Genomic DNA, 25,180 nt, shown 5'->3' with positions numbered 1-25,180 from the left:
ACTTTCATATACGACACAACTGCACAGCTGACTGAACATAATTTTTATCAAGGCTTTTCTTTTCATGTACCTTTATCTCCCCTTTTATACTAATGCACTGTTTTTAAATATTTGTACCTGTGTCTTTTCTTTGAAGTACATGTCTATAATTGAATTTAACATACACACATCAGAGATTTCTAGTTTCCAAAAGCCTTTACTGAGAGGTCACTTCAGGTGACAAAATTTTTAAAGAAAAAAAACCACAGGTACCAGAAATAATGTGTAACTTCATACAAAGTGTCATTTCGAATGATAACCTCTGCCCCTTATCCAACACAATACATTTAAAAATATATTTAACTTCCAGGATAAGTTTAAAAATAGTTTAATATTTTATAGCTCTGAGCTAAGGGTGTCGTGACACTTAAATTATATCTAATAGCAGAAAACCCAGCTGATTCTTTACAATTCTTTACAAGAACAAAATGCCTTCAAATGTTTTGTAATTGTACATAAATTCCAACGATTTTTAAAGAACTGATAAACCCTGTGCCCTGTAGAAACCACTGACTTAGATCCCTCACTGATTATAAAATATTTTAAGGAAAAAGGAAACCCTGGGGCAATTGAAATCCTGAGGTCTGGTATCAGGTAGATACAAGCAAGATACATTAGTGGTCACACCCACCAGCCAAGGACCACCAGTAGAAGCTCACCTGTGTCACACAAAGCTGCCTTTTTTATTTGTTGTAACAAGGGAGACCAAATCACCAGGAACACCATGGGGTATGTCATTAAAAACAAGCTAAGAGGGGTTTGTTGCAGGATTTTGGTTTGGGATAGGTAGCTTTGGGCAGGGGTGGGGAGGTTCAAGGAAGTCCTTTGCTCAATTCGGGTCAGATGTAGAAGTTTAGTAGAACATGTGACTGGCTGAACAATGCCCCCTCCCTAAAGACATCTAGGTACTAATCCCTGGAACCTGTGAATGTTACCTTTTCTTTAAAAATAAATAAGTAAACCAAGGTCTTTGCAGATGTAATTAAGTTAAGGATCTTGAGAAGGAAACAAGATTCCGCATTATCCAGCTGGGGCCTAATGTCATCCTAAGAGTGCTAGAGTGAGTGAGGCAGAGGGAGATTTGAGCACAAATGTACTAGGAGATGGCAGTTTGCATATGGAGGCAGAGACTGCAGTAATTCAGCCATAAGCCAGGGGGTGTCATCAGTCCCCAGAAGCTGGAAGAGACCAGGAAGGGTTCTTCTCTAGGACCTTCAGAACATGGCCCTGCCCTCACCTTGATTTCAAATGTCTGGCCTTAAGAAATGTGAAAGTATAAATTTCTGTTGTTTTCAGCCACCCAGTTTGTGGTAGTTTGTTACCACAGCCAGAGGACTCTCATGAGAGTCTCTCGTGAGACAAGTATCTTGATTCATATCTAGGAGGCAGGAGGAGCATAACTAACATGGCAATGCTAAGCACAACAGTGACAACTGCTACCTAGGAGAGGAGGTGTTTGGGCCCTTTTGTGCTTTGCAGAGTGTACATGCTTTGTTTGTGCTTAGACACGATTGTGGAGGGGTCTGGTGTTTGTCTCACTCCATCATGGTCTCAGAGTGACCTTGTCGATGTCAGGCTTTGTGAAATTGTTTATATTCAAGGGAACATCAAGACCTAGCTGGTCTTGCAGACCAGCTCTACTGACAGCTGTCAGGGCTGGGTTTCTCTTTCTCATTATTAATTTGATGAGTCATGTTGGTCATGCCATTCAGCTCCTCTGGACATCGCTATTCACTTCAATCATTCACTCAGCAAATACTTAGAGATTCTGTGTACCAGAAATTCTTCTAGATGCTGGAGATAAATCTATAATCCAAACTAATACAAATCCTAACCCTCACTGAAGTCACAAAGAGTCAAAAAAATAAGTAAAACATATAACACGTTAATGGGTGGTAAGCATTATAGAGAAAAGTGAAGTGATGAAGGGGTAAGGAAGTATTGGAAGGTTTGCTATTTTTACTAAGGCAGTGGAGTCTCCTTGATAAGTAACCCAAAATAATTGCTGAAAGAGGCTGGGGGAAAGCATCCAAATAGAGGGAATAGCAGGGGCATTGGGAGATGCTTATGATCTTCCAGCAAGAAGACTAGAGTAGCAAAGATGAGTAAGAGGGAGTAGGAGATGAAATCACAAAACTGTTTGTTGGCAGGAGGAGGACAGAGGAGGGCCCTGGTGGCCCCTGAGAGAGAAGTCATTGCGGGAGAAGTGGAACAGAGCAGTGACATCATCTACCTCACCTTTGAAGAGGATCATTCTGCTTTACAGAAGAGATAGTATTTCAGAATGAATAATAGAATTTCACCCTTTTATAACCTGTAAGAAAATAATTCATCAAACTGCCTAGGTGAAAGGCTGACGTGGAGCTGGATATATGTGTGGTGTCAGAGGGTCATTGCTTCCAGATCACCGAGAGGCAAACTCAGTTTTCCATGGTTGGATCTGGCTGCCACCACCGTAACCCAGGGAGGAAAAGCAATACTCTTCACCATGGGGAACCAGACATGTGCCTGCTGATACGATGTGTAAAAAACTCCAACGATGAGGTACTCTTGCTCAAAGTGTTAGACCCGAACCCAGGTAAGTCAATAGTCCTAGCTTGTTCATTTATAGAAAATGCAGGGAAACAATGTAAATGACATCACAAAGAAACAATTAGACAAATTCAAATGGTGGGATATCGTATAAGACAACTAGTCTGTTCTTTTCAATAGACCAATGACATTTATACAAATATAGGAGCTGCTATGGATTACAAAGTACCTGCGACATTTAAAAAAAAAAAAAAAGCACAAAGTTCCCTCTGGCTGTGGGTATATGATCTAGATTAGTGGTTCTTCTACATCAATGAATATCAGAATCACTGAGGGGACTTGTTAAAAATATGGAGTTTTAGACTATAATCATAGATACCCTGATTCAGTAACAACCAATGGAGTTGATGGAAAGAGTATTCCTTTATCCTCCACTTTGAGAAACACTGGAATGTATATTTAAATTTGGAGCTAGTGCTCTCCTGGCAATTTCTCACACAGACCCCCAGATCCATGTAAGAGGTTGGTGGGATTCTGGTGCTTATGGTAGGGGCAGGCCACCATCAGCAGAAGCCCTGCAATTTACTGAGCTGTGCATTCACCACAGCTCCCCTTCACCAGCACCATTCCTGGGACATTCAAACACATTAATGGCTGGGCCCTTCTCCACACCAGTGACATCTGAGTCTCTGGAAAGGACAACTGGTCCTTGGTGCTTAGAGAAAAAAATCTAGATTGATCCTAATATGTGATTAAGGTTGAAGACCAGCTAAAATGTCTTTAAAACCCAGGGTTATTTGCACTTGCATTACTGGGTATTTACCCCAAAGATACAGATGCAATGAAAAGAAGGGCCATCTGTACCCCAATGTTCAGAGCAGCAATTGTCACAATCGCCAAACTGTGGAAAGAGCCAAGATGTCCTTCAACAGACGAATGGATAGAGAAGATATGGTTCATATACAAAATGGAATATTACTCCTCCATCAGAAAGGATGAATACCCAACTTTTGTATCAGCATGGATGGGATTGGAAGAGATTATGCTGAGTGAAATAAGTCAAGCAGAGAAAGTCAACTATCATATGGTTTTACTTTCTTGTGGAATATAAGGAATAACATGGAGGACATTAGGAGAAGGAAAGAAAAAGTGAATTGGGAGAAATCAGAAGGGGAGATGAACCATGAGAGACTGTGGACTCTGAGAAACAAACTGAGGGTTTTGGAAGGGAGGTGGGTAGGGGGATAGCTGAGCCTGGTGGTGGGTATTGAGGAGGGCATGTATTGCATGGAGCACTGGGTGTGGTGCATAAACAGTGAGTCTTGGAACATTGAAAAATAAAATCAAATTTAAAAAATAATAAAAGTAAATAAAATGCATGGTTTTGTTGCATATACTTAAGTGTTATAAAGAGCTGACCTTGAATTTTAATGGGAATTCGTAGAGTTCTACTAGTTATAACATTTCAACAAGAACAATGCCTTATATTTTACAATGAATGCCCTGTTTGATTTTTAAAGGAAAACCCAGAAAGAGTTTTTTAAAGCTTTTACTAGAATAGTGAGGAAAGAAAAGGAAAGGATGAAAAGTTAATTTGATTTTGCAATATTGCTGATAACTAACTGGTACCAATAGTACCTCTTCTTTTCACAAAAGAAAAAATAATATGGATTGTCCCCACCCTTGCAGGGATGTGCGCACATGTGCTCAGTAGTAGGGACAGTACAAAGTCAGAGTCACTCTGCTGCCCTTTCCAGAGTGAGTTAATCTTAAAGTTTAGCATATCTGGAAAGGAAACCTCCTTAATGACTGGTTTATATGAGCAATTGTAGCATAGTGAAGAGGAAAGTTATTAACCACTAACAACTTGGAGCTGAGCTGCATGTGTCAACCTGAAGCATGTGGTAGGATGGAGGATGGAGCCACCACGTAAATGTGGTCCAAGAAAGGAAAAGAAAACTGGCGTCTGCCAGCAAGGACAATGAAAACCAACCACCTTGATCTTGAAATGACAACACTGCTCTACCTACTGGAACAATATGCAGTCCTGTTTCCAATACATCTAGTGGAGAAGACACAACATGCATTTCTTGATAAGCCACAGCTTGTGTGGTCTTCTCTAGAGAATTGCTGGCAACATTGATTTGATGATAACTCTGGCTATTTTCATCTTTGGAGAGACAATGTGGCATAGAGAAAAGAGTCCAGGAATAAGACCACAGGCATCCAACTCCTGGCTTTGCTACTGACTCTCTGGAGGGCCTGAACATGTCACTTAATTTTCACTTTTTTTTTTTTTAATTTGTCAGATGATATTCATAAAGTCCATGTAAAGGTTTTCTATAGGCATTACATAAAAGAGTGTGATTAAAATGAGTTTTGTAAGCTGTAAAATTTAGTAAGGAGTATTATGGCTATCTACTAGGGTATTCTAGCAGCTCCTGGAATGCCAGCAACTGGAGAGACAAACAATGCAGGGGCTCCCTATATCTTTACTGAAAGCACAAAGCAAGAAGGATGGAATATGCAGAAGAAAGAGGAAGGAAGGGAGAGGGAGGGGGAAAGTAGGATGGAGAGAAGAGACAGAGGGAGGAAATCAGGAAGCTGTTTTAAAACACTTTAAATCTTTTCTTTGAACAACGGTTCATTCCTCAAGTGTTACTGAGCTTTTCTCTTGGCTGTACCGCAGTGCTTGGTACTCTGGTGGAAAAGGACCCATGGAAGGGGGGGATCAAAAGAACCATAGACACCGCCCAGGGAAATCCCAGTTTTATAACAGAGGCACTCAGGGATTTTGTTTTCTGTTGACACCTATGAGATTATAGGGTCATTTCAGTATCTTTCCACAGCGTAGTGGAATTAGTGTATGCATAGAAGTGATGGTGATGCCAGCACCTTGAGTCCTCACCATTTCTAAAACAAATCATCCCTAGAAAAGCAGAAATCCACTCCTCCTTTCCACTAGGATTTTATGAAGTTGTCCACCTCAAAAGGCTCAAAATAAGTGGTCAGAGATTATATACCATGAGTTTCCAAAAACCTGATAAAAAAAAAAAAATCCTTAAAGTCTCAGGACAAACAAGATGAGGTACATAAAATACTCATTCTTCCAGAAGAAAATCAAATATATTATCGCTCGGGAAGGAAAATATTTGGGCAAGTCTTAAGGATAAAATGCACAATCAAACAATTTAGCAAATCTGGCATCACCACCCACTGAGGTAAAGGAGATATGCCCTCTGTTTTCAGGCACCATGGGGCCTTTTCTCTCTCCTGGAGCCCTTTCTTCGTGCAGTCTCTCATGACCTATGTTTTTAGATCGTCTCCCAGGCACACTACCCTTTAACAATGTCCTGTTTGAACTTCAATAGCCAGACCCCTGGGATGAGGTGCATAGATGACCCACATTATATTTAACTCAATTCTATAAGAAATAATAGGGTCACGCAGTGGGGTTATGGAATATTTAAACTGATTGATGGACTCAAAACCCTTACTTTGGCCTAGCAGGCAGGGTACTAATATTGGAAAGTATATAGGATGTGAAATCAGAAAGCCTAAACTTAGGTGATTGTGTCTTCTGCTGATTAATGATAGAATTGATCTAAGCAATGAACTCTTCTGTATGTCAACTTTCTCACCTGTCAATGGAATATACCTTTGACTACTTCTTACTCACATTACAAAGCTACTATAATGCTGAATAAAAAAAAAAAAAGGTAGGCAACAAACCTTATGTTATTATAAGCTTTATGGATTCCTTATTATTGTACTCATTATGGATTTTACATGTGATCTTCTTTATCAGTTTCCATTAGTCCTCTCAGTTCCTTGGAAACAAGAAGAGAATTGCTCCTGGTGCAGTGGGAATCTTGATGAGTCAGCACTGATTCTGGTGTTATCACTCCTACCTATTGCTGGTTTAAGGCCATCAAGGTGAATTATGCTATATGGTACTTGTAGATTGCACTTCAATTGTTGAAAGACTTGTATTTTTTTCCTTTTTTTAACTCTTTCAAAATATTTTTTTCTTTTTTTCTTTTCTTTTTATGTTCAGTTGGCCACTGTATAGTACATAATTAGTTTTTGATGTAGTGTTCAGTTATTCATTAGTTAAGTATAACACCCAGTGCTCTTGTATTTAACTTCACTTTTCTTGAGTCTATTTCAGACATCTTGGAGCCCTTTATCCAACTGATAAACTACACCCCCTTTTCCCATTTTTTGCATTTCCAAATGTAATATTTCAGTTACAGTTTCTATTTGTTACATTTTTCTATTTGCAACACAAGGCCTTTCCTTATTTAAATATTCCTTTCATTCTCCTTCAGTTGTCATCTCTGAATTGAACATTTTACATAGACTCCTCAAAATACAAAAGGAAGGACATGTTCAATCATGAACATGGCTTTAAATTGTCAGACACTTGATGGAATCTGGTGGGATTACTTCTGGCTTCCATAAAGACATGGGTACTTTCAAATACTCCTCAGTTTTCCCCCTCAGTTTTCCCTTTAAAGGAGGTGGAAATGGAAATGAAAAGATATTTGAGCTATGTTTATAAAATAATAAAATTTTATGTAAAAGAGACCAAGGAAAGCACTATAAGAGCCTATAGAACATTGATTACACACACACACACACACACACACACACACACACAAAATCCTTTGATCTATACCAAGGCAGATTTTAAACCAACCTTGAAAACACTTTGGGGAAACATCATTAGTAGTCTTTACAATATATTTTTAACTCAAAAAATTGGCATTCCAATTACAATATCTTTTGGTAACAAGTACACAGACACATTTTCACGGAACACCGATAATATTCACCTCTTCAAACACTGTAAATGGAATTATAAATTGGTGAAGTCTTTTAGGAGCTAATTTAGCAGTGTAGTCCAAATTATAACTGTACTTAGCTTATGATCCAACAACATTACTTTACATGTACCCAAAGAGGAGTATATGGAAATTTCTTTGTATCGTTTGTAGAAGTAGCAAAAAGGAAAATACATACTCACTAGTAAATAAATTATCAAACAAACATTTTATAGCACACTCCGGAGACCTAAAAACACTGACATGGAAAGATCTTCTAGGCACACTGTTAAGTTATCAAAGTACGTCTCCCAATAATTATATAATATGATCTTAATTAAGCTATATACCTATGTGCACTCTCATACACTGGAAAATTGACATTACACAGAATCATTGACAGCAATAGAGGTAAGAGGATGGGAAAGGGCAAAGGGAATTTTTATGCTTTGTTCTAATCACTTCTCTGTATTTTATTTTAATTATTTATTTATTTATTGGGCAGACAGAGATCACAAGTAGGCAGAGAGGCAGGCAGAGAAACAGGATGAAGCAGGCTCAGAGCAGAGAGCCTGATGTGGGGCTCGATCTCAGCACCCTGGGATCATGACCTGAGCCGAAGGCAGAGGCGTTAACCCTCTGAGCCACCCAGGCGCCCCAACTTCTCTGTATTTTAAATCATGTACAATGAGAGAGTATGCTTATCTCATTTATAAAATAAAACACAAATATTTTAAAAATAAGTGTTTCACCACTCTGGAATATGACAAGGAAAGAAAAATAAGTACTAAGAACATTTTATATTCCCTATCTGATTTCCTTTATATGCATTTTGAGTATTTGATCCATGAATATGCAATGCAGAATATGTAACTCTGGCCATATGTAGAATTGTAATGCAAATATCTCAAGCATACCTCATATTTGTTTTGTTCAATAAATATTTTTGAAGCGAACATGCAAATGAAGAAAGAAATGAGTGGCTAAAACCTAAATATCTGGGGCACTGGGTGGCTCAGTTGGTTAAATGTCTGACTCTTGGGTAGCTTAGGTCATGATCGCAGGGTCATGGAATCAAACCCCTCCTCAGGCTCCATAGTTGGTGGGGAGTCTGCTTGTCTCTCCCCCTTCTCCTCTGCCCCTCCCTCATTCACATGCATGTTCTCTCTCTCTCTTTAAAAGAAATAAATCTTAAAAAAAAAAAAAAAAACAACTAAGTATCTACACCTCCAACTGTCTGTCAGCTTACTAAGAAGTTTACATCTTTAAAAACTTTATGGTGAGTGCTGTGAAGTGTGTAAACCTGGTGATTCACAGACCTGTACCCCTGGGGATAAAAATATATGTTTATAAAAAATAAAAAATTAAAAAAAAAACTTTATCCATAAGCCCAATTTCCAAAATTTGGGGTTTTTTTTAAAGATTTTATTTATTTATTTGATGGACAGAGATCACAAGCAGGCAGAGAGGCAGGCAGAGAGAGGAAGGGAAGCAGCTCTCCACTGAGCAGAAAGCCTGATGCAGGGCTCCATCCCAGGACCCTGGAATCATGACCCCAGCCGAAGGCAGAGGCTCTAATCCACGGAGCCACCCAGGTGCCCCAAATTCCAAAATTCTTGAAATCACTAGGAGGATATTTTGGACAACCTGGATGGCCCCCAGCTCCTTTGTTTTGTGTTATCTCATTGAGTCTCACTAGTGTGAACCACTTCCTCTGTTTGTGGCTCTCTGGTAGATTACAAGGGAACAGGGGGGCATCACTCATTTAATCAGCACAGTTACAGGCTGTGCCTGTCCATGCTGTGCCTGGTGGCTCATCCACAGAGCCAATGCTCTTCCTGGGCAGCCATCTAGATGGAGGCTTCACATTTCTGCTGTATGCCCCCACCCAAATCCTGCCTATGCCTCTGGCTCTGCCACCTTCTCTTACATTCCTAATACCTTCAGACTTGCAGATATACACTGACCTTCCAAAGTTTGGGAGGGTGTGAGTTATCTGTTTTCTCAGCTGCCACTGCTTGAAATTTCTCACTCCCTTCTTCTGGGCTTTAAAACTTCCTAGACACTCAAGAAATAATTCGCTTCTTCTCCTCTTTCTATGAATCAATCTGAGCTTCCTTTAAGTTTTCTAGCTAGAAGCTTACTTAACTTGGCATCATATTGTTGAGCTCCTTCTAAACTTTAGAAAACTATGATTCTATTAGGACTACAGGTGAACCAGTTTTCCAGGGATCAAGTAAAACCAAGATGAATATTATAGCTTCCAACTAATCTCAGGTTTAGATGGTTACTTTCTCTCTAAGTACAAATCTTATTTTCTGTCCTTATATTGTTTGTAACATTGTCAGATGGTGATGATGATGATGATGATGATGATGGTAAAGATGATTTCTAACATCTATTGAGCCCTTCCCAGTCCTCCTACTTGAAATACTACTCAGGCAGATATTGTCAGTGGTACGGTTTTACTGTTGAGAAACTGAGTCTTGGTGTAATTAAATAAGTTGGTGAGGCAGCGTGATGCAGAACCTGCATTCTCAACTACTGCTACATATATCTTAAGAAGGTTTTCCATTGGAATGGAAGAACATAAATTAAAATTCATTTTGCACTGTGAAGTTCTTAAGAACAAAGACATCAAATGACACAAGATGGTAGAGAAGGGCTTATTTGTGTCATATAGGTATTTATAAACCAATTACACTTCAGTTGCAGAAAAGTATGTCCACAAGCCTATGTCCACAAAGAGACTATTAAAAAATTCTTTTCAGAAGAAAAAAAAAAAGATACAGTAGAAAGTGGAACAAACAGAAAATGTATGTGAAAAGTCTTCCCCGAGGCTGGAATAGGTAAGTAATGACTCTCTGTGCCCCTGAGAAAATAATAGAAGAAGAAATAAATGTACTCCTAGCTGTTAAAGAATTGCATTCTCAGAAGCTTGCTAAATATAAGCAGTATGCTGTCTTCTACCAGGTCCTGGTGAGGGTTTAATGACATGGCTTGCAAAGCATCATTAATGCTAACCAGGGGAACTCGCTGAGAGAGACCCAGGCAGTTCACTTCCTCCACAGATTTCAGATTTTTTTTTCCATTTTCTCTTTATCAAGTTGGAACTATAATGGAAACTTCCCAGGCACTCATCTCTTAGTAACTCTTTGAACTTACAACACCGGAGAGAAATAGCATTGACTGAACTTTCACAATGGCTAACTCTCGCACCGATTCATCAGGTCCCTAGAAAAGAAAATTGGAACAGGTAGAGCTGGAGACTGGCTTCCAGATGCAAGAGTTGCAATCATTATTCTGAAATAGTCTCCTCTTGCAGTTATAAACTAGGAAAGATTTTTTTTCTCCACCAAACAGAATGCTCAGATAATAATCCTTATTTATCTATTTAATGGGGATGTTGAAAGGTTTATTTAGTTGCTGTTTGCAAAGTGTTTGGGAAATGAAAACCACTATGTAAGTGGTAAATATGATTATTATCCAACCTAGCACTTTTATGTGAACATTCTGCTCTGGTTGCTTTCTCTAAGAAGTCTATTTCAGGGCAGCTGAACACCTCCACACAGAGCTTTCAGAAAGGTTTCCATGCTGTGCTCGTTGAGAAGCCAAAAAGTCCCTGATCACTCCAGACAAGACAAAAGAGAAGCCACAGATATAATTCACAGACATTTGAAGTCATCCTCAAAATGCTTCATAATTCATAACAGATGTCTCATTAATCTGAAAAGTACCAGTGTAAAATCAATGGAAAAGTCAAACAGAAAAATGACTAATGTCATGACTTTGTCAGAAGACTCCCACAACCCTACATTAGCCATGCCATGTAACACAGGAGGAAGGTCCCTCCCAGGAAAGAACATGAAATATTAAAGTTGTCTGGGCAAGAAGCAGTCCACCCATCAGGCTCAACTCTACAATTTTGAAGAGTCTTCAAACTAGGCCAAGTTTGTCCGACTCAATACTTATATCAAATTTCGAGTGAGTCTCGAAATCATTCCAATGACTAGAATACATTTTTAAGATATGAACAGTGTAATTAAAGAGAATCTCCTTTGTTTGGAAAATTTTTGTACTGGATATGCATTCTGACTCAAATGTTAATGGCTCCTCCTTTTTTTTTTTTTTTTTTAAGATTTTCTTTATTCATTTGACAGAGAGAGAACAGGAGAGCACAAGGAAGGGAAGCGGCAGAGGGAAAGGGATAAGCAGGTGCCCCCTGAGCTGAGAGCCTAATGCAGAGCTCAATCCCAGGACCCTGGGATTATGTCCTGAGCCGAAGGCAGTCACCTAACTAACTGAATCACCCAGCTGCCCAAACGTTTCATCTTATAAATTGTGTAACCTGTAAATATATTTGTGGGAACAAAATGAGACAATTGACGAGTACCCCAGTTGGCATCCTCTGCTCTAATTTCTATGAATTAGTTCAAAATCTGAGAAAAACTACCATTGCTCCCATTGCAATCAGCATCAGCTGCTCTGCAATCAAGCTCAAACGGTCTGCAGGTGTTTTAGGGACTTTACTAGGAAATTTTTGACATTTCTCTATAACGTGTCAAACCAGGTCGAGAATTGAAGAAGAAAATGAAATAGGGAGTGAATGCCTAGCAGTTGGCTAATACTGCATCCAATTAAACAAATGACAGATGTTCACTAGAAAATCTGGGGGTGGAAAGATACACACAAATAAAACAAAATAAAAATAGCCATCATAATTTTTTAAAAAATTTCGTTGGTTTGTGTGGATGGATGTGCATGTGTTCTGGCACATGAGTGAGTGAGGAAATTAACAAGGTTTGTCTCTTTCTTTCTTTCCTTCTTTCTTTCTTCTTTTTGTTAACAAGGTTTCTAACGAGACCCTTCCAAGTTGTTTTTGAAGAAAATATCATCCCTTACTATGTGGATTAAAAGTCTCTGTGTTTCTGGCAGTAGCTTTATTTTCTGCAACTAAATACACTTTGGCCAGTTTTATTATATAGAAGTAATAAGTATTTTAGCATAGAATTGAAGTTGGTACAAAATTTCTGGGGAGGGATAATTAGAAACAGCTACAATGGCAGAAGAGAAAGGGAAGCCCGGGATATTTGCCCTGGCCATCTTCCAATTGCTCTCTAGAGTTCTTGCTATAAAAAGATAAGGTATTGTTGCGGATAAAGTTATTTCCACTCCCAAGTCTTCATCCAATTTTGTATGGTGTACAACAAAAATGTCCACTTTCTTATTATGAACTATGGAGAATGAGCAAAATATTAAATCTATAACAATCTCAAATTCCAGTTCTCATCAACCTAAAGATTCGGTCTGTCATAGAAACATTTGGCTCTAGCTTATTTCCTTCTAGCTGCTCAGCACTAAGAAAAATTATCCAAAATTTGGAAATAGGCAAAAGGATAGTTGTGTGACTCTTAATATCATACTGGAGTAGGCTTTAACTGCACAGGATTATTTATGTCTCTAAGGGATTTGCTTTTCTGTTTGTTACTTACTATTGATTAGGGCCTAGAGTCTGTGAAATTTCATGCTAACTTATTGATTTTTATCTACAGAGATGCAAATAATTTGGTTAGGTAGAGCAGAGAATCCTAAATTATATAGTTTTATTGCCCTGTAGGGCATCAGTCAGTTTTGCCTTTAACTTAGCAAATACCTTCCGTACACTTTTCCTGATAGACTTACACATTCCCTGATTCTCAAAGGTTTTTCCCAATAAATTTTTCTATTTTGTTGTTTCACTCAATAATAAGTCAAATACATTCTGGCATATATTTACTCAATTTTATATGAAATTCATGTTTTTAATTTTTTGAAAATTATACATTGACAGTTTTGACAGATGTTCCACTGACATGTCCGAATAGACCAAAGTACCAATTACATTTTCTGAGAAATGCATCCCATGGGCTCTTCAAACCTGGGGAGATACTGTCTCTGTCGCATAACTGAATCCCCAGTGATGCTAAGGCTTTATCTTTGCTATTTCTGTTTCTTACTGTTGTATTCCCATCCCGTTCCTAACTCTCTGTTTCTGGTTCCTGGTCAGGTCTGTTAGTCTGACCACACCTAAATGACTTTGTCAGTCATTTTTACTTACCTATTTATCTATCTGTGAACTGAAAACAAATATATTCTAAAGTATTACATTTCCATTGAAGAGGTGCCTGGGTGGTCCAGTCGGTTAAGGGACAAACTCTTCATTTTGGGTCAGGTCACGATCCCAGGGACATGAGATCAAGCCCCACATTGGGCTCCATACTGGGTGTGGACTCGGCTTAAGATTTTCTCTCTCTGTATGTGCCCTGCCCCTGCCACACACAAATGTTATCTCTCTCTCTCTCTCTCTCTTAAAAAAATAAAATAAAATATCATATACCCACTGGAAAACAGAACTGTTCTTTGAAATTTGGCCTGGTGGGTTTTGGTTTCTAGATGACATCTAACCTCCTGCAGATGTGTGCAGTGGAAGCTGCTTGCTTTTCTTGTGTTTGTATGTTTGTAATTGAGATGAGCTCATACCTTTCCCCATGTAAATGTGAGATATCTCCTAATCTCTCAAGAGTGTTGGCAAATTAAATTTTAAATTCTCTCAAACTAAAGGAGGTCTACTCTGGATAAGGGCTTGCATGAATCTAATACTTCTAGAATCCCAAGAAAATAAGAAAGCTGAAGCTAAAATACATTAAGTGTGCCAGACTTTTAAGAAAAAAGAAAAATCCTTCTTATATAAAATTAAGCCATAGAATTTTTCATAAGAGTTTGAGTATACCTAAACAAAATGAATCCTTGCATTGGCTTGCAACATTAGTTTTAAAAACAGATATAAGGGGGTGCCTGGGTGACTCAGTGGGTTAAGCCTCTGCCTCCAGCTCAGGTCATGATCTCAGGGTCCTGGGATCAGGCCCTGCTTCCGGCTCTCTGCTCAGCGGGGAGCCTGCTTCCCCCTGTATCTCTGCCTGCCTCTCTGCCTACTTGTGATTCTCCCTCTGTCTGTCAAATAAATAAATAAAAGTTTTAAAAAGAAAAACAGCTATAAGTGTTATTCCTTATCAGTGTGTACATAATACAAAAGTGTGTTTTGTTGTTTTATAGATTTTTTATGACTTTATAACATTGAGTTTGTTTTCCCATCAAAAGACTGCAAAAACGAATGTCTCTGAGTTCTCATATTTACTTATTGTTCAGATAAGTTAATAGTATTTTAATTAAATATTTAAAGTTAAGAGAATATAAAATTATAACCTTGACAAATATTTTTACAAAGTCAAACTCTCTCTTCGCGGATGACATGATACATTATATGCAAAACCCAAAAGACTCCATCCCCAAACTACTAGAACTCATACAACAATTCAATAATGTGGCAGGATACAAAATCAATGTACAGAAATCAGTTGCCTTCTTATACACTAACAATGAAAATACAGAAAGGAAAATTAGAGAACAGTACTTATATTTTGATGTCTATCTGATTAAACATCATCCACAAGATCCTTAGTTAACTTAAACCCTTAATCCAATGTTAAACTGAGTTAATTAATGTATAATATATAGACATATGGATAACAATTAAGTAAGAGAGAATACTGAGGTGCTGCCACTATTACAACTGGGTATACAAAATGTGGATGTATTTTTGTTTTTGAAGGATTAGTTGAGTAGTTTTGTCTTAAAGTATCGGATTATTCCAATACAAAATTAGCATAAAGGACAACGTGAGCATTTACGGCATGTTGCAGAAGGTTTGAGTATAGTAAATCTTACTGGTTTTGGTTTCTAATAATTGCAAATGGTCATGAAAAAGGAATTAAATATGTCAAAATTTTGTAATGTTGACTCATTTCGATGGGTTTATTTGTAGCTTGTCAATCCTTTACTGCCAAACATTATATTAATGCAAACTAGGATTTTTTTTTCTCTATGTTAAAATGACAAATGATCTTCCAGTATTTAGTAATCATCTCTCAGACATAGTAAATATTAGTCTTCACCTGCTGTGTAATTTCCTCAGATAGCAGATTCTCTATCTCACTCGAATCACTTTCTGTGCTACAGCAAACTTCTATCTCTATAATCCAAAGGAAAAAAGGAAGAACAAAGGTCTTCACTCTTGAAAGTATTAAGTTACCTTCTAATTGTTTTATATTCTATGTTTATTTAAAACATTGCAGTGTCACGTTGGTGAGCTGGAATCAACCTAATATTCTCAAGACCTGTGATCCTATCTTCATCAAAGACCAAATATTTTTTTGATAAGTCCATTGATTTTGCCTTGTCAAAATTAGAGTATATTTATTAACTATGTCTATATTAAATACATTTAAATGTAGAACTAAATTGCAGTAGGTTACCATGCAGATTTCTTCTTTCACCCTGTATAAAAAGAAATGATAAAAGTAACTTGGTTTGGTTGATGTATCTATATTACTTTATTACTACACCAATTATCCTAAGAAGTGCATGGGGAAAGTTTCTCAACTTAAAGGAGAATTATGGAGGTAAAATAAAATAATTGTAAGTATTTTGGAGATCATAAATTTCATAGATTTGTCAACCTCCTTGCCATGCTTGGCATGTTTTTATCTTCAAAAGAGATGGATCGGATTCTTAACAACCCAATGGAGAATTTCACTCTCTTCTCTTCTCATATTATTAGTTACTATAATAAATTAACCATGGCCATTGGACTTTTCATAAGCAGATGCTTGTTAAGTTTTTTATAAGTTACAAGCTGGACATTGGGCTTTTAACAAAGAAAGATAGTCTCAGTGCCTCAGTAAAAAGGACTCTATCAGGTGCTTTTAACTATTGCTATTTCAAGAAATCAACTCATGGAAACAGGCTTTCAAGCTTGAGCTGGCTTCACTTAGGTAACTCTGAGATTGTCCGAGTTAACTGTTAATTAACTCAGAATTTCCAAAAGCTTCTGTCATTCAGAAGCAGATCTCATGGAAGCTAACTACTGACCCTAAATCCAAAAGTGAGCCATGATCCCAGGGTCCTGGGATTGAGCCCCACGTCAGGCTCCTTCCTCAGCGGAGATCTTACTTCTCCCTCTCCTCCCACTCATGCTCTCTGTCACTATTTCTGTCTCTCAGTCTCTCAAATAAATATATAAAATCTTAAAAAGCAAAATAAATGAATGGGTAAGGAAAATCTAATTATAGCTATTGTTTTAGAATATTTTGGTACTAGTTTTGTGTTCTCTTTTCCTATTGGTAAAGAAGCTCTTTCTCTCTCTTTTTTTTAATATGTCTGTAGTCCTGAGCTTAAAAATGGTATCTCAGCCACCATGGCCGCTAAATTTAAAAACAAACGAACAGACATACACCCAAAAACTATTCCCGAGTCTCATTACTTTTCTTGGAAATATAATTATTTGCCAGAATTTGACCTCCTTTTTAACCAGGATGTAATTGGACAAATTGATTTTATCATCAAGCCTATACTTGCAGTAACACAGTTGGGGATAAATCTCACTGTAATGAGATACAACAAACCCATCATTAAAGCAGGGAAATTATCCTTTATATGTAGAACTAATGCTCACAGAGTTCTCCCAGGAATCTGAGACAAGACCTGCTCTGTGTCTTATAGAGTCTTATATAGGTAGGCAGAACCCAATTGGATCTGGCTGATTTTAAGCAGGGAACAATTCTTCCAAATGTATAGGAACTCCAAGTACAAACTGTGGAAGGGAATGTTACACATTTGCATTTGCTTTCCTCACCATGGTATAGAATGAACAGTGAGAATAATTAGAAGAAAAAAAAACCCTCAAGAATAGTAAATGCAATAGTAAATACAATCTGAGCATCTTTATGAATTTTCTAGTCAGAAGTTAATTCTCTGGACTTAGTTCTTGTTCACCCTTATGAGCCTCTGAATTAGGTGATTGACAAGGAGGCTTGTATGGTTAATTAATACCTCTTGCTCCTCAGGAAATTAAGCCATCAAAAACAGAATGAGATGAGCATTTTTTTGTAACCAAAAATAATCTTTCAAAATTATTTATGGTCACCAGAGGGACTATCAAAAAATTATCCCAAATTTGAAAATAGGCATATTCTTTAATGTCATATTGTGTCATTGTTCAGTAGGCACTTTGAAGGAATATTTCATTTTCTAGCAGATTTTACCTTTGGATGAGGATCTAGACTCCATGAGGTTACATGTTAACTTATGGTTTCATCTTACAGAGATACAGGAAATGTCAGTCCTGTAGAGAAGTAACACCAAACATCATGCCCTCCAAGACTTAATCAGCTGTGTCCCTAACTGGGCTTTGTGACCAACTATGTAAGTTCTTACTCCTCAAATGCTCTCTAGATTTGCCATTCTTCTGATTCTCTCATTAATGGGTTAAATTTTTGACATATGTTCATTCTAAATGGAATTTGTAGGGATCATTTTATATGGGTCATTCTATAAAGACAGAGTCCATGCTTTCTAACTTTTTAAAAATTATTTTTGACATAAGTCGATCTCTATTAATTGGGGAACAAATTGAAAAAGCCAAGGTAAGCATCATTTCTCAAACAATTCATTTGAACTTCTCACTTCCTGGAGATATCCACAGGCTTTCAGTTCTAGTTTAGCAAATAATAATAATAATAAGAAGAAGAAGAATACTCTTACAAATAAGTCTTGTAAGATGATTTTAAATCATGATTTATGGGGTGCCTGGGTGACTCAGTGGGTTAAAGCCTCTGCCTTCGGCTCAGGTCATGATCTCAGGGTTTTGGGATTGAGCCCCACATAGGGTTCTCGGCTCAGTGGGGAGGCTATTTCCTCCTCTCTCTCTGCTTACTTGTGATCTCTCTCTGTCAAATAAATAAATAAAATCTTTTTAAAAAATCATGATTTATCTCCAGTATCTTGCTTATATTCTTTAATTCACTTTAATATGGGCACAGTTGTTTGTTCTCTGTAAAAATGAAATATGGAAGTGAGAAAGAAGAGAGCAAATCATTGTCTTAGATGTTAAAGCAATGTAATTATCATAGACTTATTAGTTGGTATTGGAATTTACTCAATAAAATTTATTATCCAGCCGAGTACTCTTGCCTAGATACAATGTCACATCCCCATCACCTCAGGTGAGAAGCAATATTAAGTTAAATGGCTGAAATGAGACAAATCCTTCATTTGTCACATTTATATAAAAGGAATTCTGGTTGATATATGTCAGGACTATGTATATCAGTTTAGGTTTGAAAGGAAGCATCATTTAACAAGCAAAAACAGGAAAAAGAGCAAATAAATTCTCTTCAACTGCAGGGAAAAATGCCATTCAGCAGGAAGAAAAAGTATAGTGGAATGGCTTGGCTAGCTTACATTGAGTGTAATAGTGGTCTTTTAGAATATTCACATATAAATATGATTGAAAGAAAACCTTGACTTAGAACCAGATGTATAAGGTATATGCCCAGTGATGGATCTATAATTTTTATATATTTACCTTTATATGTCCAGCTTCAAAAAAAATGTCTTATCATCTCCTTTAATTAAGTATTTGAACAGGGGCCCTGGGTGGCTCAGTTGGCTAAGCATCTGACTCTTGAGTATTTGGCTCAGGTCATGATTTTTGGGTTGTAAGATCAAGACCTGCATCAGGTTCCATTCTCTCCTTCTCTTTCTGCTTCTCCTCCCACTTATGCGCTCTCTCTCTCTATTTCTCTAAAATAAATAAATTCTTGGGGCACCTGGTTGGCTCAGTCATTAAGCGTCTGCCTTCAGCTCAGGTCATGATCCCAGAGTCTTGGGATCCTGGGATCAAGCCCCACATCCGGCTCCCTGCTCAGCAGGAAGTCTGCTTCCCTCTCTCCCACTGCCCCTGCTTGTGTCCCTGCTCCCACTGTCTCTCTCTCTCTCTCTCTCTGTCAAATAAATTAATTAAATCTTTAAAATAAATAAATAAATTCTTTAAAACAAATAAACGAAAAAAGCAACAGTAGATGGAAAAGGGCTCCAGGAAGATAAGAGTATGTGTAGAGGTGGGTAAGGGAGTTCTGCAGGCAGATGCCAGTTGCTCCAGATTTAGCAAAGTAACACCCTTGAGTTCTCCATTGTCTACCTCACTGCAGCCGGGTCCTGAGCAAAGAGAAGCCGGGGGAGATCTCTAGACAGTCCTTGACTCCTGTTAATCAAGGAAATAAAGCTGACTCCAGTTCTTTCCTGTGGTGCTCACCATCTCCTCACCACTTGTCCAGAGTTTCAAGCACAAATGGCTTCAGGGGTCACATGACAACACTCCCAGCAGGGAACTAGAAGGAAGTGGGAATGGTGGGGAACACAACTCTATGTCAGGCCCCAAAATTTTAGATTCAAAAGTAAAACAATCATTAATTATCTGTGGGTTATATTTGACTCTCATTCACCTCTTCGTAGGGCCTGGCCTTGGACTAAAGAGCTTAACTTCTAGATTAGGAAAGGAAAACTATGAATGAAAGCCACATGACCAAGCAGCTCAATAAGATATCCCATTTAACCAATTGCAAAATGAAGACTGTATCACAATGCATAAAATAATTAACCCCCTGGGGATTAAAATATATGTTTATAAAAAATAAAAAATTAAAAAAAAATTAACATATATCTAGAGCTTAATAGGTATAGAACAACATATGCATCATATGTTAATATAATACAATAAAATTACTTTTGCTGTTTTTGTATTGTTTTTAACTATGTCTACAAATAATTGAACTGTTATTACTACTACTAATTCTATTCCTACAATTACAATTACAACTACACAAAGCCCCCTATTTCCCTACCATAATATAGTCCAAAGATATATCAGATAAGTTACAGGGAAGAAAATAAATGTACTCAAATGATGAGTAGATTTATCTCACTTTGAACATACAAAATATCTTCAAATGTTGGAAGATATAAAATATAATAATATGTCACTTTGAAGGTATAACTGCTGATATTATTTTTCTACCACCTATATACAGTCTCTAACTCTGTCATTTTCCTTCAAATTTAATTCATATCTCCTTACCTTAAGTATGAGATGCATCCAAATGAGGTGACAGAGTCACCATTTCAGCCCACCTATTATTTTTAACCTGTGTCTCAGTTGTATTATGTTCGAGACCAGTTCTTATTTTCACGTTATCACTTTCTTATTTCAAAAGCAAAATTGTTAAATCAAAACACAATAATATGTTCACATAATTTCACAAACCCAGCTGTATAAAAAGATGACAAAATGTCACATCCGACACCTGGGTAGCAGGCAGTGTCACTGTGGAATAGGTCGAAATAACTGGTTGGGTTTTGTTTGTTTGTTTGTTTTGTTTTGTTTTTTTGTATGAGAAAGTCTGATTTGGGTTTTTGAAAAGGTGTTTAGAGGTACTCATGTAGCATCTATCAAAGTGAAAATTATTTGAAAGTCAGATATACAAAAATCAGAGAGTATCTCATTTACAGAAAGGAAATCATTTCAGCAAGTTGGGGTCAGTTTTGTAATCATGTGGTTTCCAAACTGTGATTGATTGCCTGGACCATTCTTAAGGAAACATGGAAAAGGAATTAGATTGCTAACTTTTTATTTTGCAAAAAAAAAAAAAAAAAAGGAATTATGATACACATACATATGTAAATACAACCACTTACTGTCATTTCACAAAAGAAAGGAAGTTTTAACTCCGTAACTATTCGAAATTGTACCATTCAGGAAAAAAACAAAAAAACAAAAAAAAAAAACCAAGAACCTATAAACAAGAACACATTCATAGTAAACTGAATTGTGTCTCAGAAAGATGTTCAAGCCCAAAACCAGAACCTCAGAAAGTGGCCATCTTTAGAATAAGGGTCTTTGAAGGATTTGGAGATGGAATCCTGGATTTGAGTAGACTCTAAATGCAATGGCAGTGTCCTCAGAAATGACAGAGAAGGAGACACAAGAGCAAAGAAGACCACATGAAGATGAGGCAGAGATTACATTGATGAAGCCAGAAGCCACCACCACCAAGGATTGTGTGCAGGTGCCTGGAACTTGGGAGAGGCAGAAAGGATTCTCCCCCACCATCCCTGGGAGGGAACAGGTCCACTCCCACACTCCGACTTCCAACTGCTCATATCCAGAACTGGGAATGAATACATTTTTAGTGTTAGAAGCCACCAAATTCGTGGCAGTTTGTTCTGGCAACCGAAGGAAATGAATTCAACATTTAACTGTAAAACATGGAAAGATACCTGCACTCACCATTGCTTTCTTTTTTTCTAATCCTAAGTCATCCATCTCATGAGGTGTCGAGCAACTCATGAGGGGTCGAGAATCAGGAATCACTGTTGCAGTCTGAGTTTGTTGGTGCCAAATGCGGGGATCTTCCATATTCCACACTTCAGCATATAGTCCAGCAAAGGAGACAGAAAAGGTTAGCAAATTACACAAGCTTTTGTGGACATTATCTAGCTAACTATAGGGGGATGAAGGTGAAAAATGTGAACCCTCCCCTTGCACAAGGTAGCTGATGAGAGCATAATGCAAGAAGAGACTTTCTTTGTTCCAGAGAGGATCTTTCTCGATTACTGTTGCGAATAACTTTGGGACTGTTGTAGAACCTTGTGAAGTTAAATGTATTGGTATAACTTATGATGGAGTAAACTTGCCTTAAGTAACTTCAAGCCTTTTAACAGCAAGCAGCTGTATCAGGAAGCAGCTCTGAAGTTGGTCCTGTACCTGTTAAGGGAGCTGAGGGACTATGTGATAAAGATGAAGAAACACAAAAGACTGGGTCTCAAAGGGCAATCAAGCTGGGGTTAACAGACGTGGTGAGGCAGCTGTAGAAGTCACTTCTAACTAGAAAAGAACCTTGGGAGGTTTTATGCTATAACACAGAAATTTATTTTGAGGACTCTCTTCCTCTCATACTTTCTACCACCCGCCCAGCTCCCATCCATTTCTCAGCTTCTCTCTATCCTTCAAATTTCGTTTTGGCTATTTCTTTACCAGGAAGATTTAGGAAGTTATATTTCTTATGATAACAGGAAGAAGGCAAGTAACATTTGTTACTTTGCATAACTCTCTGAGCCTCATTGGTGAACTGAGCCCAGTCATGGTAGCCATCTATAAAGCAGATGTGAACATTAAATCAGTTATTCCCAGTAATGTGCTTAGAATGGTGCTGGGGACACAGTAAGTGCTCAATAAGTTTTAGTGATTTCCTAGATCTGAACAGAGCCTCAAGATTTTGTTCAGCAGTGATTATTAACAGTTTAGATCCAGAAAACAAAACTTCAATGGAACCGGAAGATTTATATTTTAAAAACAAGGTGTAGTTGGGTACATTCTTTGATGTGATCGATAGGATCTACTTAACCCTTATGTTTGCTTTTAAAATAATTCTGATTGTACAAATAACAATTGTGTAACAGAAAAGAAAGCATAGTATATAGCCATTCCATTTCTTCCCCCTCTTGTTAACCCACTCCAATGGAAATCTGATTTTAGATCATGAAATATTATCAAAACACAAGTGTTTCTCAGAGAGAATAAATCACTTCTTTAAGGCATCAGAAACTCCAAAACATGATGAGAAAATTTTAACAATAGATTATGGTTTGCCTGTGTGGCTAAGACAAAAGTTAAAGTTGAGTGGATAATCCTTCTCATGCTGAGCATACAGACCATTTCTGCCCATCCCCACAAGAATCTGTGGCTATATGTAACCCAGCTTCCTTGGCATGAGATGGAAGTTGAAGTTCAAGTGGCCGGCCAGCCTGATCCATGGAATACAGATGGCTTTCCCCATGCACACAGGCTGGGACATCTGACACAATTTCCAGTCTTGGGTCACAGTCATCGTTGTCATGGTTCTGATATTTTTACCAGAATCTCTTCTTCTGTGCTTGTAGTTATCCTGTTTCAGTGTCCCTTAGACAGCAGAGATTTGATCCTATTCTAGTTGGTTCATTTTTTTTTTTTAAACAATAAACAGAGCCTTAGTTGGTGGATGGGGAATTCTCCAGGACTTCCTTATAAGTGAACTTTGCCTGTCATTTGATGTTAAATAGGTGTCCCAGGAGGCAGGGATGGAACCAGGTGCAAGTTGACATGGATAGTAATGGTGTCAGTATGATCTCTACAAAAGGTATTGAGTGAGTACTGTTGATTCTAGTACTTTTCCTCTGACTTGGAACTCTATGGGACTTTTACAAACTTTGCCAAGTTCTGTTTAAATACACTCCTTTGAATTGAGCCCTGTTCAACCTAGATTCTGGAAAAGAATTAGCATATAATGTGTTTTCTAAGTAATATCATGTGCATTCTTCTTTCTGACAAGACATTGCAGAGTTAATGATTGGGCATGTTTATTTTAGGAATCCCTGACCAATGGGCTCTAGGCTGTCCATGCAACCAAAGTTCATGCTTCCAAATTTGGAGGAACTTAACAGTGGTTTCTCTGGAAATGTTGGTCTGTGATTCCACCTGTCTTCAGACGTGTTAGCAGCTGATGGCCATGGTCAGTCAACACCTTGAGATCAGGGGCTAAATCCAGACTCTTGCTTTCCCTGGTAAAGAATATCCTGTGAAACACAGCCATACCCGTTCATGTTCATTTACCTATTGACTATGGCTGCTTTCGCATTACAATGGCAGGGTTGAGTCCTTTTACAGAAATAGTTAGCCCAATCCCGGGTCCACAGCAAAATGATGCAAAAAATGCAACAAGCAAAGACTCTTCAAAGTCTACAAGTGCTCTAGAACTCTTCAGGAAATTGCTTTCCACAATCTCACGAACTTTCCTCAAGTCCATCTTGAGAAAGTTTCAGAGTTCACAGTAGAGTTCCAGAGTTTACAGAGTTTCCGTGAAGGAAAGGAGGAGGGAGAAAAAGAGGGGAGGGAGGGAAGGAAGGAAAAGAGAAAGAAAGGGACTGAGGGAGAGAGTAAGGAAGGAAGGGGAGAGAGAGAGAAAAAGGGGAACAGAAAACAGCATCACCTTTCCCCAAAGGGGACAAAGTGAAACTTTAATGTTTAATTGAGACATCACAAAATTCTTCCAGCCTTTTCCTGACTTACAGCATTACTGTTAGAGGCAAAACTTCTTTTCACATGGGCATTTTGGAATGGATAATAAAGTAAAATTGTGGGAGTAATGGCAATTTTTATTTCACAGCTTGATTCTCCCATCTCCCTTCTTACCATAAACAAAAACAGAACAAAACCCACCAAAACCACTACGGTGAAATAATGCATCTCTCTTGAAAGAAACCCCTTGAGAACAAAGCACAAATCATCAATGGGAAATATTGAGATTTAAAATACATATTTTCACTTATTTAAATATAAACAGATATGGATTTACCTTAAAGCTACTGAAGCTTAAGCTTCAAGGATCCTTGCTGGCAAGGGAAACTTTCAAGGCCCTGGAAGGGGCACTAGCAGTGTGTTCCCAGAGTCATGTGTTTCTGTAAAAATTATTAGTCTAGTAAAATAATTTTTCATGCCTATGCAAACTCGCCTTCTGTTACACTTCTCCCTATGTGGAGTAGCTTTAGATGGGCTGTGAACACTTTTAGGATCTGTCCAAGGACAATTGAGCTGACGATGGGTTCAGTTCAGGATTACGGGGAAGTATTTATGTGGTTTGCAGTCACATCAGTATATAGTCATATTTTTGTTAGCCATCTGGTGGTGAAATGGCTCCTAGGAAATCTTTGCCCATCCTCTGTACAAACTCTGATGTCTTCCTGGTCCACATGTAGGATCATGATATGAACTTGCCTTTTAGGGCAAGAAGACCTAGAAATACATGGATGGGAAA

The sequence above is a fragment of the Mustela nigripes genome, chromosome 13 (assembly GCF_022355385.1).
Source record: "Mustela nigripes isolate SB6536 chromosome 13, MUSNIG.SB6536, whole genome shotgun sequence".
NCBI classification, from domain to species: Eukaryota; Metazoa; Chordata; class Mammalia; order Carnivora; family Mustelidae; genus Mustela; species Mustela nigripes.
Note: the sequence above shows the minus strand (reverse complement) of the source record.